The 13,841-nt window shown below is 48.4% G+C and overlaps 1 protein-coding gene across 1 annotated transcript in view; it reads right to left on the bottom strand.

Moving 5' to 3' along the window:
* The window catches only part of ABHD6 (abhydrolase domain containing 6, acylglycerol lipase), a 62,074-nt gene extending 48,526 nt beyond the window's left edge, over positions 1 to 13,548 (bottom strand). The window contains exon 1 of the mRNA XM_004616476.2: positions 13,342 to 13,548. The gene's annotated coding sequence lies outside the window, so the exon portion shown is untranslated. The remainder of the gene's footprint in view (positions 1 to 13,341) is intronic.
* Between the last annotated feature and the right edge of the window lie 293 nt (positions 13,549 to 13,841).

Raw genomic sequence — 13,841 nt, 5'->3', positions numbered from 1 at the left:
AGCCTCAGATGCCCTTACTTCCTAACACCCCCAAAAGCAGGGTCCCAACGAGGGACAAGACGGACCCAGGGCAAGCTGTGAGTTGTGTGCTACCCTGGCATCGAGATGGGCCTGGTCAAGGTGCCTAATACTTAACTATAAGTTAAGAGCTTGATCATGGACAAATGTTGTCATGATCCAAATAGTGATAACTAGATTTGGACCCTGCTAGGATTAGGAGTGATTAATCTGGCCTGAGTGCTGTGGTCTGAGTCTGTGGCAAGATGTTGCCAGGAGAGCTGCCTTGCAAGCCTCAATGTATCTCTTGCTATGTCCATACAAAAATAACTAGTATTAAGATGTTAATAAGTGTTTGGACTAAGGAAAGAAAAAAAACCTTAAGAGTCAGGAAGGGCTTTGGAATGCCCTGCCCTCAGGAAGGGCTTTCTTACATTGATTTTGCTACCTGGCTGGGTGTAGCCTAGAGGGCAAGGTGGGAGAGACAAGGAGGAGGAGAGATGAGAGAAGTGAGAGAGTCAGCAGTTGATCCAGAGAGAGGATGGAGCTGGGAGTGCGGGAGATGAGAAAGATGGAAGACTGAATAAACGGTAACTAATCAGCAACCAGCTTGGTCCTCGTTCTTCCTTCGCCTGTCCTTGGCCAACGGCTGTCCCGATCCAGCCCATACACAGCGGTTCCAGAGCACCGAACGTGGGCGGTGAGACACAGAAGCGAGGAGAGCCCGCGAGTGTCCGAGCCCTTCAGCGAGCTTTAGTTTTTTACAGACAGGGAAGGGAAATGAAGAAAACTCATGTGCTATTTCAGAGGGGTAAAAAAGTGGAATATCCAGGGGGCCGGAGCGATAGCATAAAGGGTAGGGCGTTTGCCTTGCACGAGGCCGACCCGGGTTCGATCCCTGGCATCCCATATGGTCCCCCAAGCACCGCTAGGAGTAATTCCTGAGTGCAAAGCCAGGAATAACCCCTGAGCACCGCTGGGTGTGACCCAAAAAGCAAAAAAAAAAAAAAAAAAAAAAAGAGTGGAATATCCAAAAGTAATACTGGGAAAGTTCTAGAAGAAAACATGAGAACTTGGGGCTGGAGCGATAGCACAGCGGGTAGGGCGTTTGCCTTGCACGCGGCCGACCCGGGTTCGAATCCCAGCATCCCATATGGTCCCCTGAGCACCGCCAGGGGTAATTCCTGAGTGAAGAGCCAGGAGTAACCCCTGTGCATCACCAGGTGTGACCCAAAAACCAAAAGAAAAAAAAAAGAAAACATGAGAACTTTAAGGCCCAGAGCACAGCAGGTAGGATGTTTGCCTTGCACGAGGCTGACCCAGCTTTAATCCCCAGTATCCCAGATGGTTCCGAAAGCACTGCTAGGACCAATTCCTGAATGAACAGCCAGGAGTAACCCCATGATCATTGCTGGATGTGACCCCCAAAGGCAAATTAAAAAAAAAAAAAAGATAACATAAGACTTTAAAAATATTCATGGGGCTTAGATGTTGGAACGTTGTATGACTGAGATCCAATCATGAGCAGCTTTGTAATACTCTATCTCATGGTGACTCAATAAAATAAAAATTTAAAAATAAAATTAAGAAATATTCATGGAAAGAAGCTGCACCATCATCATGAACGACAGTCATTATCTGACTATCCGTACCAGGAAGTTCGACAGAATGACTCCTTCAACAGAAACAAATAGTCATTGATGTCCTTCACCCCAGGAAGGCCACTTCACTAAGACAGATATTTGAGAAACTTGCTAAAATGTACAAGACCACCCCAGACATCATCTTTGTGTTTGGATTCAAAAACCATTTTGGTGGTGGAAAGAAAACTGGCCTTTGCATGATCTATGATTTCTTGGATCTTGCAAAGAAAAACAAGCTCAAACAGCCTGGCAAGATATTGCCTATATTAGAAGAAAACAAAACTCAAGAAAATAGAGAAAGAGACTCAAGAACAGAATGAAGAAAATCAGCAAAGGCCAATGTTGGCACTGGCAAAAAGGAGGAGTTAAGATTCTGCAGTGGCGTTAATTCTGTGTGCAGAATTTTTTCGCAAGGATTAATACATTTTAATGAATTAACAAAATATTCATGGGGAAATTCTCCATGGGAGCAATCTTTTTAGGAAGGACAGCAAACGCGTCTGGAGTGGTAATACAGTGGGTAGGGTGCTTGCCTTGTATATGGCCAAACTCAGTTTGATCCCTGGCATCCCGTGTGATCCCCTGAGCACCTCCAGGAGTATCCCTGAGCACAAACCCAAGAGTAAGCCCTAAGTACTGTCAAAAGGACCAACCAAATAAAAAATGCAGAGAGATATCAAATATCTCTGGGGAAAATCTTTCTAAGATATAGAACCATAATTAAAAGATGACTAAACTGGCTAGACAAAACTGTTCCTCCCCTGCTCCCCCTTTTTTCAGGGCCTGAGGTTTACACCTGACTCTTCACTCAGGGATCATTCCCTGGCAAGGCCTGAGAGACTATATGGGATGCTAGGGATTGATCACATGCAAGGCAATTGCCCTACCGTTCTACTCTATCTCTCCAGCCTCTAAAAGTGTTCTTAAGAGAGAGAGAGAGCAAAGAAAAGCATCTGCTGGAGAGGCAGACTGGAGGTAGGGGGTAGAAGGAGGGAAACTGGGGACATTGGTAGCAGGAAATGTATACAGATGAAGGGGCAATGCTGGAACAATATATGATTGAAACCCAAGCATGGGCAACTTTGTAACTGTTTGTTTCACTGTGATATCCCATTGCTCATCGATTTGTTCGAGTGGGCACCAGTAACGTCTCACATTGTGAGACTTATTGTTACTGTTTTTGGCATATCAAATACAATACGCCACGGGTAGCTTGCCAGGCTCTGCCATGGGGGTGTGATACTCTCGGTAGCTTGCCAGGCTCTCCAAGAGGGGTGGAGGAATCAAACACGGGCCGGCCGCATGAAAGGTGAACGCCCTACCGCTGTGCTATCGCCCCAGACCTCACTGTGATATAATTAAAAAAATTAAAAAACAAAACTATATATGTTTTTATATATGCACCTTTAAAAAACAAATAAAAAATGTTCTTAAAAGTCTCTATGGAGGGGCTGGAGTGATGGTATAATGGGTAGGGTGTTTGCCTTTCACCCAGCCGACCTGGCTTCAATCCCCGGCATCTCATATGGTCCCCCAAGCACTGCCAGGAGTAATTCCGAGTGCAGAGCCAGGAGTACTCCTGAGCATCGCTGGGTGTGACCCAAAAAAAAAAAAAGTATCCATGGAGGGCTGGAATGATAGTACAGTGGATAGGGCACTTGCCTTGCACATAGCCAACCCAGGCTCGATCTCTGGCATCCCATATGGAGTAACACCTGAACACCACCAGGTGTGCCCCCATTCCCCCTAAAAGCCTCCATAGAAAGAGATACCATGAATGACACTAAAACTTCAATAAAAACGAGAGGCAATAGACCAATCTTCCTACTTTATAAAGGGTTTCTACAATTCATGAACAATAACATTGACAACAACAAAAAATCCAACAGAAAAATTGGCAAATAATCTGAGTAAGATGATTTACCAGAAAGGAAATCCAAATGACTCTTCAACATATAAAAAGATGTTCAATCTCATTTATAAGAAGAGAAATACAAATAAAACTTACACAGTGAAGGCAATATTTAATGTACTGATAAACCATAAAATATTTTCATAACATTGTATTGCTGACGGGGCAATAGTTGATGCAATGCAGCACTGACTCACATTATGTACAAAGTGCGTCCTTGCCATTTTGGCAAAACTATCAAAGGCATCTACCCTCAGCCTAGCACTATCACTTCCTAGAAACTTATCTCTTTATATCTGAATTTAAATAAATTCATAATGCAGATTAGAAAGAATTCATATGCCCATTTACAGGAGACCTGTTAGGTAAATGATGGAATAACTTTACACAGGAATATTACATATAACCACTGAATGCAAATACAACTAAATATAAAGTATTAAAACACTGAAGTAGTTCTAGTTCTCTCCATAGATAACAATCCTGAAAGCACAGGACTGGGAGATTATATACAACTGTTATGTGCTCTACCCAGGTTTAGGTTCAATCTCTAATACCATATGGTCCCCTGAGCACTACAGAGGAGAAATACCCCTGTAAGACCCATAGCACTGCCAAAGGGGGTCGAGTAATCCCCAGTACCTCAGAGCCAGAGCACCAGGGCATTGTTAGGCCCTGGCATTAAATCATTGGCCCAGTTGGTGGAGAATTGTCAGTGGGGCACCCAGGCCTCCTGGGAACTACTTATGAGTTCTCAAACAAACAAACAAACAAACAGAACAAAAGGACACGGTTGGAACAAGGATGTAGAATCAGGGATAGAATATTTGCCTTGCAAGTGTGAGGCACTGAGCTCAACCCTTGGCACTGCAAAAATTAACAATTTTAAAAAGTTTTTTTTTTTTTTTTTTTTTTTTAGGAAAGGGCATTATTAACTCAAAAAAAAAGCAAAGGACTGATTAGAGTGGAGAGAGTAACCACTCCTGTGTCACAGGAAAGAAAAGGAGAGAGATGAGAAGAGAAGGGAGGGAGGAAGCAAGGGCAAAACTTTATGCTATTATCTGTGTGTGTGTGGAGACAAAAAACAGAAACAGAAACAAAAACAAAACACTTGTTACTGTGGCCAGGACTGGGAAATGAAGAGCTAGAAATGAAGATGGAGACTTCATTGCTACCTTCTGGCACCTTTTGAGTGACACCCATTTGCAGTTCTAAGGCATTTTTACTATTTAATTATAAATAATAGTATTAATCCGTATTAATCCTCTTGTACCATACTGACAAATAAAACATTTTCATTATTACAAAATACCAACCAGGCCTGGGCTCTAGTAAAACGACCCATTAGAAAGAGCAACCAAACCTAAGCCATTTCTCACAAGGAGGGAAAAAACGCCAATGTGACTCTCAGGATGAGGATCCCTCTTATGCCAACCAAGGTTCTGGGTGCCAGCTGGGATCAGAGGGCCAGGGGCGAGGGTGAAGGGGCTGGGCTCTGCAGCTTCCAAAGGTCAAGTCAACTTGGTCGGAGTGGAGCTTCAGTTCTTGAGGGTCAAAGTCAGCATTCTTTTTTTTTTGTAATCAAAGTCAAGGACTCTTTCGAGAGAAGATAAGCTTTATCCTGCTTGCTGGTTATTCTATCATACTGTGTAGAGAGGGATAGCACAGCCGGTAGGGCATTTGCTTGCACACAGTCGACCCTCTTTCCCTTTTGGTGAGCCCGGCAAGCTACCAAGAGTATCTCACCCACACGACAGAGCCTGGCAAGCTACCTGTGGCGTATTCGATATGCCAAAAACCGTAACAATAAGTCTCACAATGGAGACTTGCTTGAGTAAATCAGTGAACGGGTGACAGTGATACAGTGCTACTGTGTAGAGAGGTTAAATTATAGCACTATACACCTGAAACTTACATAATGCTATAAATCAATGGTACCTCAATTTTTTAAAAAAGTTGCATTTGGGTTCATTAATTAATTAATTAATTAATTTGGCTGTAATTAATTTGCTCCTGGTACTGTGCTCAGGGATCACTGCTGGCACCATATAGGGGTGCTCAGGAATCAAACCCTGAACATGTGTAAGGCAAGTGCCTTACCTGCTGCACTATCACTCCAGGACTTCCTCCACCTACACCACTCCCCTGGCCCCCTAAACCCACACAAAGAATTCCTATCACGGAACCACACTTGCCTTGCGTAGACCAGAGTTCTATCTTCTTTCAGGTTCAGGGAGAGGCTCTGCCCTGTGCTGTGTTGAAACACTAGCCACCGCTTCACCTGAGGGTTTGATTCTGCCAAGCCCAAATCCTCACCTCGATATCTGCCACTTGGGGCAGCACAGTAAACTCAATCCAGCCAGGTCGGTTTTGTGAGAAGGCCAGAAAGCTGGGCTGCCCTGACCTGGGCGAGCAGAGGGAGGCAGGTAGATCAACGAGGGCTTCAGCTGGAAGGCAGGTGGCTGAAGCAGCCAGTGGTACCTCATGTGAAAAATCAAGTAGGGGATAGAGGTAGTACATCAGGTAAGGAGCAGGCACTTGACTTGTACATGGCCAACCAGGATTTGGTTGTTGGTGCTCCGTATGGTGCCCAAAGCATTACCAGGAGTGATCCATGAGCACAGAGCCAGAATTAAGCCCTGAGTACTGCCAGGTGTGGCCCCAAAATAAAACAAAACAAATCAAATAGGCCAAGAACAAGGTGACTAAATCATGCAATCTGTGCCTGACCTAAACCTGTACATTCCAAACTTCAGTCTCTGGACCAAACTCAGGTGGGAGTCTGAAAGAACCACTTCCTTTCGACCACATTTAAAGCAAGCAAACCCTACAGTCATCCAGGTCAGCCTCCCGATGGGTGAGAGGGGTCAAAAGCTACTTGAAACTTTATATCCTAGGACCCCAGAGGCTTTATGTTCTTGGGGAGCCCAAAAGAAGCTATTATTCAAACATTGCTCTATGCATTCATGGGACAGCATACATTTCTCCAACTCAGGTCACCTCTCAAAGGTAAAGTGCTAGAAAGGAACATCTCATGGGTGACTATTTTCCACATGACTGAAAGGAATTAAAATAGCCCTCTAAACGGGCATGCAATAGCAGAGGGCCCAAAATAGAACCTCAGCACCCCAAAGCACTCTCCCATTGCCCAAATCTGTACTCTGAAAAGCAAGATGAAAGAGTGTTTGTCATTTTTAAAGGGGGTGCAGTTAGGGAAACATTGCTTTCTTTTTAAAATTTTTTTTTTCATATTTATTTTGCTTTGGGGTTACACCCAGCAGTGCTCAGTGGTTACTCCTGGCTCAGAGCTTAGGGGATCCTTTCTGAGGCTGAGGGGAGCAGGTGGTAGAGGGGTCAGACTGGTCTCCTGCATGCAAAGCCTGGGCTCCAGCCCACTGAGCTCTGCCTGACACTCCCCCATTTATTTTATTATTATTTTGGTTTGGGGTCACACCTGTCTGTGCTCAGGGCTTACCCCTTGCTCTGTGTTCAGGGTGCACTCCTGGTGAGGCTCAGGGGATGAGATGGGGTGCTGGGGATTGAACCCAGGTTGGCCACATATAAGGCAAATGCCTTACCCACTCCGCTATACTCTCTCTCCAGCCCTTCCCTTCCCCCAAGTCTAGTTTTAAAGCAAGAACAAATACTGGGGGAACAGTTAGGCTTTAACTGGACCCTGTGCTAATTCTTTTTTTTTTTTTTTGCTTTTGGGGTCACACCTGGCAATGCACAGGGGTTACTCCTGGCTCATGCACTCAGGAATTACTCCTGGCAGTGCTCAGGGGACCATATGGGATACTGGGAATCAAACCCGGGTCGGCCGCATGCAAGGCAAACGCCCTACCTGCTATCACTCCAGCCCCAACCCTGTGCTAATTCTTAAAACAAAAAATAAATCTCATTGTAGACTTTCCTCTTAGTGTCATAAATTCCTCCAACATTTGGCTATCACAGCGCAAACAGAAAGAGAACATTTATCTGTTGTTGCAAAAATCCCTGTCTCCAGGGCCTCTCAAATTCTTTCATTTTTGTCTCTCTCCCCTTCTAGTTAGCAGTGAGCAGATCTCTTGGCACGAGGTCCTCGTCTCTAGTTGCCCTGACCCGTCACTGAAGCAGTTCTCGCATATCACCTGCTTTGACTGCTGGAAATCCTGCCTCTCTCACAAGGGTTACAATTTCACTTTCCACTGTCTCTTTTGCTTTTGTGAAACATCCTGGAACCTGAAAGCAAGTAGCCATCAAGATCAAGTGGGTGCTGGACACCAGGATTGCAGAGTAGGCCAGCAGGGACGAAGTGGGACCTAGTTTCCAAATGGCCAGCCTACTGATAAACATTTTCCAGCTACAAAGACCTCGGCTTCCTTCAGACAAGCTGAACGCCACGGGGACTCAGACTGAGATACACTGATCATCTCCCTGGCAGTTCCTGAACTGGCTTTGTTTTTCTCCATTTCTCCCCAGCCTCCCTACCGGAAGGATACACTTACCCTACCCATGTGCTTTTTTCTTAAATAAGGACCACGCCTACCAATGCTGGGGAAACCCCAGGCCACTTCTGGCCAAACTCCACCTAGCTGATGGTGCTCAGGCTTGCTGAGCTTAGGGGTGACTGGGACCCCCAGTAGGGAGGACATGCACTACCTGGGATCAAACTTAGGGTCTTGCATAGGCGAGGCCTGTGTTCAACCACTGGAGTTCTCTTGCTCAAGTTTCCAAAGTTCATCACATGGAGGCTCGAATCCTAGCCTGGGAATATCACAGGGCCAACACTCTGCACCAACAGCCCGTCACAGCTTCTGGAACACTGCCTGAGAGCCAGGGCTTCTGTTCCTTTAGGTAATTACTAAGAAGAGCCTGGGGCATGAGAGGTTCTGCCCACAGCTTCTGCAGGCACCCTGTTTGGGAGTCAGCAATCTGCAGTCCCGGTCTCGTCCAACTGTGAGCATCAGCACCCTGTGTGGCTTCAGGGACTGGAACGTCTAGAAACGGATCAGATGGTCTCTGAGGGTGCCATTTAGGAAAGCATCTTGATCTTCTCTGAAAAGGCCACTACATCCAGGGTCAGAGAGTGTGCAAGTAGTATGTCTAGATCAGGGTTTCTTCACCATGACTCTTTTTTTTTTTGCTTTTTGGGTCACACCCAGCGATGCTCAGGGGTTACTCCTGGCTCTGCACTCAGGAATTACTCCTGGCGGTGCTTGGGGGACCATATGGGATGCCGGGGATCGAACCTGGGTCGGCCGCATGCAAGGCAAACGCCCTACCCGCTGTGCTATCGCTCCGGTCCCTTCACCATGACTCTTAGGGAGAGATAATTCTGTGGGTTGGGAGGTGAGGCCAACTCAACCCCAACCCTCTATTATGGCAGAAAACCGATGAGGAATACTTTCGGCCAAATTTGCCTTAAAACACTGTCTTCCAGTCTTCCTTTTGTTGGTTTTAATTTTAGGACCACACTGGGGGTACTCAGGGCTACTCCTAGCTCTGCACTGAGGGGACTGTGTTGTGCCAGGGGACAGAACCCAGGCCTCCCACTTGAAAAGCTTGTGTTTTGCCCATTGAGCTATTTCTGTAGCCCTCATGGATTTTCCCCCCTGAGGGGGGAGGGAGAGGAGGTGGGCCACACCTCCAAGTACTCAAGGTCCCTGGCTCTGCACTCAGGGATCACTTCTGGTGGGCCCAGGGAACCATAGGGAGCACAGGGGATCAAACCTGGGGTTGGCCAGGTACAAGGCAAGCACCTTAACTGCTGTACTAGCTCTCCAATCCCAGGGACTTTTCTGTTTAAAATTTTTCACTCCTAAAGGTAGTTGTACTGAAGACTGGCTGCACATTAGACTCCCCCAGGGAACTTTTAAGAATCCTGAGTCCTGGAACCACTCTGAGAGACTCTGATCAGCTGGCCTGGGCATGTTTTTTTTTTTTCTTTTTTAAGGTTCCCCAGATGAATCTAACTTGTAGTCGGAGTGGCGAAGCATTGCCCCAAGATATCCTACTGATTTCATTCTATTTCCCAGCCTTTGAATCTGGCAGTATTAAAAGTCAGTGAGCCAGAAAGCTAAGATGAGGCGAGGGGGATTTATTAACCTCCCCGTTCCTGACAATGAACCGTCCTCTGCACAGACCATTTCTTGACCTGCAGATGACTTGCTAGAAAGAATGAAGCTTAACCCATAATCAAGCAGCCTAACTGATCCAATGGCTCTCAATGTTTTTGCACCTGTGGGCTGGCGAAAACAGAACTATTTCGCGGATCACTGAGGCAGAAATAAAGAACATTTTTTTTTTTTTGCTTTTTGGGTCACACCAGGCGATGCACAGGGGTCACTCCTGGCTCTGCACTCAGGAATTACCCCTGGTGGTGCTCAGGGGACCATATGGGATGCTGGAAATTGAACCCGGGTTGGCCGCATGCAAGGCAAAACGCCCTACCCACTGTGCTATCATTCAGCCCAAGAACATTATTTATAATAATATCTATATATCAATATTTATAATGGTGCTGCTAAATCCCAGAATCCCCCGGGTTAATTGGCAATAACTTTTTTGTGAGTTGTTGAAAAAGTTTTGCAGGCCAGCATAACTGAAAATGAGTGAAGCCAACACTGCTCCATAGTCCTTTTGCACAGATGGAAATGATCTCCTAATACAGTAGCTGCTGGTCACCTGTGGCTACTGAGTACTTGAAGGTGCCTAGAGTGACCAAGAACACAATTTTGAATTGTATTTCATTTTAATAAATTTTAATTTGAATAGCTTTCTGTGGTTAATGACCATCATATTCCATATGGGTAAGTGTTTTTATCCCAGAAATAAATAAAAGTTTGATAGCCTATTAAATTCCATAGGTCTGTGAAATTTACCAAAAATGTGTCTTGAATGATCTAAACAGCCTTTAAATTGTAAAATGAATTCCTAACTTATTCCTGTAATGTATCAATTTAGGAGAAATTTTAAAATACTTCCCAACCCCTACCTCCTTGCCTCTTTCCAGAACCACCTTCCCAGCATATCCTGAACACTTCGCTTTGAGAGCCCATCCCAAGCCCTTTTTTGAGTGTTCACACTATCATCGCTCTAGTCATCAAAACAACCAGGAGTTGGTGAAGAACAGGGAAACACACTTCCACTGGGCTGCTTAGTAACCTTGTTTCCTTCCCTCCAAATCCAAAGACAATCTTTGATTCCAACCTTTTCTCCCAAGATAGGGAGAAGCACATACTTCAAAGGTGACCTCTACCCACAATATTTTTTTACATTAGTTTCATAGCGACCTACAATTGCACAAAGTACAACCACACAAATATATGACTTGGCACAGAACTCCAAGCTGAGAGAGAGAGAGAGAGAGAGAGATCTGGCTCTTACTGTGAAGGCAGTGGATGGACTGTTTAGATTTGAAGAGAGACATAGGTCTTTCTGAGCCCAGAAAAATGCTTGTGTCTTGTTGGACCAAACTCCCTTGGCTCATCTCTATGCATTTGTGCAAGCCATTTAGTAATGATTTTATATTTCTCAAGTCATTCAAAGTGATAACTATGGCTCACTCTTCATAATAGCTGCTGCTTACTGAGAGCTCCCGGGCTGACCCCTGAGCTTTATCTTAGCTAAATCACAATCCCGCCTCCTAAAGCCCTGAGACCAGAAGGGAAGCTCAGAGAACAAGGCAACTGCTCATGGCTGCTCAGCTGGTGAATGCAGAGGTGGATTCTGGATTTAGATCACTCTGATTTTCTGTGGGAATCCTTTAGGTTATGTGAACTTTTTGTTTTTAGTTTATAGAAGGTACACTGGCAGCGCTTGGGGATTCGGGGTTACCCCTAGCATTGCTCAAGGCCACGTGGTACCCAGGGTCAAACCACCCAGGGTATCTAGGTCTGTGTGCTAGCACTTATTTGTGCATTCTCTCTCTCTCTCTCTCTCTCTCTCTCTCTCTCTCTCTCTCTCTCTCTCTCTCTCTGTCTCTCTGTCTCTCTCTCCTCTCCCCCCCTCCCCTCTTCCCCGCCTCACCCCCTCAGGGCTTCATAGGCAGGTGGGAGGAAGGGGTCTTGGGAACACTTCTGAGATCCTGCCAGCATAACAGCTCCCAAGAGGACAAAGCAAACACACGCTGCAAGACAACTTTCCAAATGCCATCCAGGGGGTGGGTGGTAGCAGAGAGAAAGGAACAGCTTTCAGCAGGAGGCAGGATGGAAATCAGAGAAGTGTTCCTAGAGAGGGCAGCCAAGACAGACCCCGAGGGGTAGGTAAGATCTGGATATCAGAAATTCCCCAGGGCATCTGCCTTACAGGTATGGCTCTGGGACTGACCCCAGCATGAGGATGGGGTGAGGGGAGGAAGATAGAGAAGATCCCCAAGGAGGGAGCAGCCTAAACAAAGGTAGCAGCCGGTATAGACAGGCTCCAGCAGCAAAGGAAGCTGAGGGGGAGCAGGAGGTCTAGATGTGGCCCAAGAAGGCCCGTGAACCACCCCAGGCCCTACCTGGGACCCCAGTCCTGGCACTTTCTGGCTGTGTGGCTTCAAGTAAACCCCTTTTCCTTTCTGGGTGTCAGTCTCCTTGAGAAGGACACACAGGACCCCCTAGCTGCTCTGAGACCCCCATTTTACGACAAAGAAATTGGTGTTAGGAACACAGGTTGATTAATTTCTTTGGCTTTTCCTTCCCAGGTTGATAAAGCTGTGCTGGTTACTGTGAGTTCAGCCTGGTGGTCAGGGTGGGGGCACTGAGGTCAGCCTTCCTGCTCTGAGAAATGGGCACGGGGTGGCACCATCCATCCGCAGGCGGCCGGGCAGGTCATCTTCCCAAGGTGCTCGGGACTGGATCTGCTCATTCCACGTCAGCTATTAATAATGATCAACTATTTTTAACACTCAGCCCTGGCGGGGAAAATCACTTGGGAGTTTTGCAGCAGGTGTGTGTGGGGGGAGGCAAATGTTGGTCTCGGGGGTCCCAGGAGGGAATCTGGGGGGACTTCTTACCACCCCCCCACCCCCACCCCGCTCTACTGGGTCATGAAGAGGACTCAGAAAGATGACACGGCCTCTTTCTTTCTCCCAGGCTGCTCGTCCTCCCCCACCCTCGTGGGTCCAGGTTGCCGGGTGCGAATGAATGCTGCACGTGCTCTGTCCCGGAGCGGGTGTTACACAAGCCGCACTTTGCAGACCCCGGGCCCGGGATGGGTTTCAGCCAGGGGCGGTCAGCGAGATGGGACTGGCCCCCAGACTCGCGGGCGGCTGTGGGAGGAGAGGGGGCGCCCGAGTTGAAGGAATGCGGGCTGGGGCGAGCTCCGAGCAGCTGAGGGTGGGTGTGGGCCGGGAGCTGCTGTCCGGAGGTGGGTGCAGAGTTCCGGGGCGGGACGCGAGCGGTGACAGCGGCAGGCAGCGCGAGCCGCAGCCCTGCCCAAGGAAGTGGGCGGCGGGCAGCGAGGTGTCCCAACCCGCGGGCGCTGGCGGGTGGCGGGGAGAGGGGCGCGGGTCCCCGACCCATCCTCACCTGGTCCCCGAGACCGACGGAAGCCAGCGGGGATCCCCCCGCCCCCCAACTTCGGGGATGTCAAACCTAGCCGGGCACCGGAAGGGAAAGCACAGGGGCTGCCTCCGGAGCGGGCGAGCGGCGCCGTAAGCCCGGTGCAGGTTCCCCCCGACCCATCCTGGCCCCCAGTGGGGCGAGCCAGGCGGACGCGCTCGGGAACTGGAAGGTCGGGCTGCCGGACCTGGGGGCGCGGGGGCGTCCCTGGACATCCTTTCCGACGGTGAGCACCCTTCATCCCCGCCCGGCCCCAGCTCACCTGATGAGACCTGAGCTGCGGGTGTCCCGCCACGGGATCGCGCCGCCTGCGCCCGGCACCCCGGCAGCCCCCGGTTCGCAGCGCTCGAGCTCGCCGGGCTCTGGGCGCCTGGTGCTGTGGGACGCCTTAAAGGCGCAGCGCTCCGGCCGGCGTCCTCCGACAGAAAAGCCGGCTCCGCCCGCGCCCGCCCACAGCCTCCCGCACCCCGCCACCAGGCTGTCGCATTCGATCCCGGGCACTCTGGGAAGAAAAACTCCCACTCCGCTGAGCCGCCGGCTCACAGACTTCAACCCAAAGGGCAAAAAGTATGCAACCTAAGGTCAGCCACCACAGGCATGCAAGGATGTCTCCAAGCATCTGAGGGCTAAGGCCCGCGCACGAGGTCTTACTCTGCTCGGGGAGAGCTCTGGACCAGAAGCAAAACTCAATCATCCGTGCTCAGGGAGCTGGCTTGCGGCGCCGGGGGAGGGACCCAAGGACACTCCCTCAGTTCCACAACG

Source organism: Sorex araneus, chromosome 4 (assembly GCF_027595985.1).
Source record: "Sorex araneus isolate mSorAra2 chromosome 4, mSorAra2.pri, whole genome shotgun sequence".
Taxonomy (NCBI): domain Eukaryota; kingdom Metazoa; phylum Chordata; class Mammalia; order Eulipotyphla; family Soricidae; genus Sorex; species Sorex araneus.
This window is presented reverse-complemented; position numbering and strand designations above follow the sequence as displayed.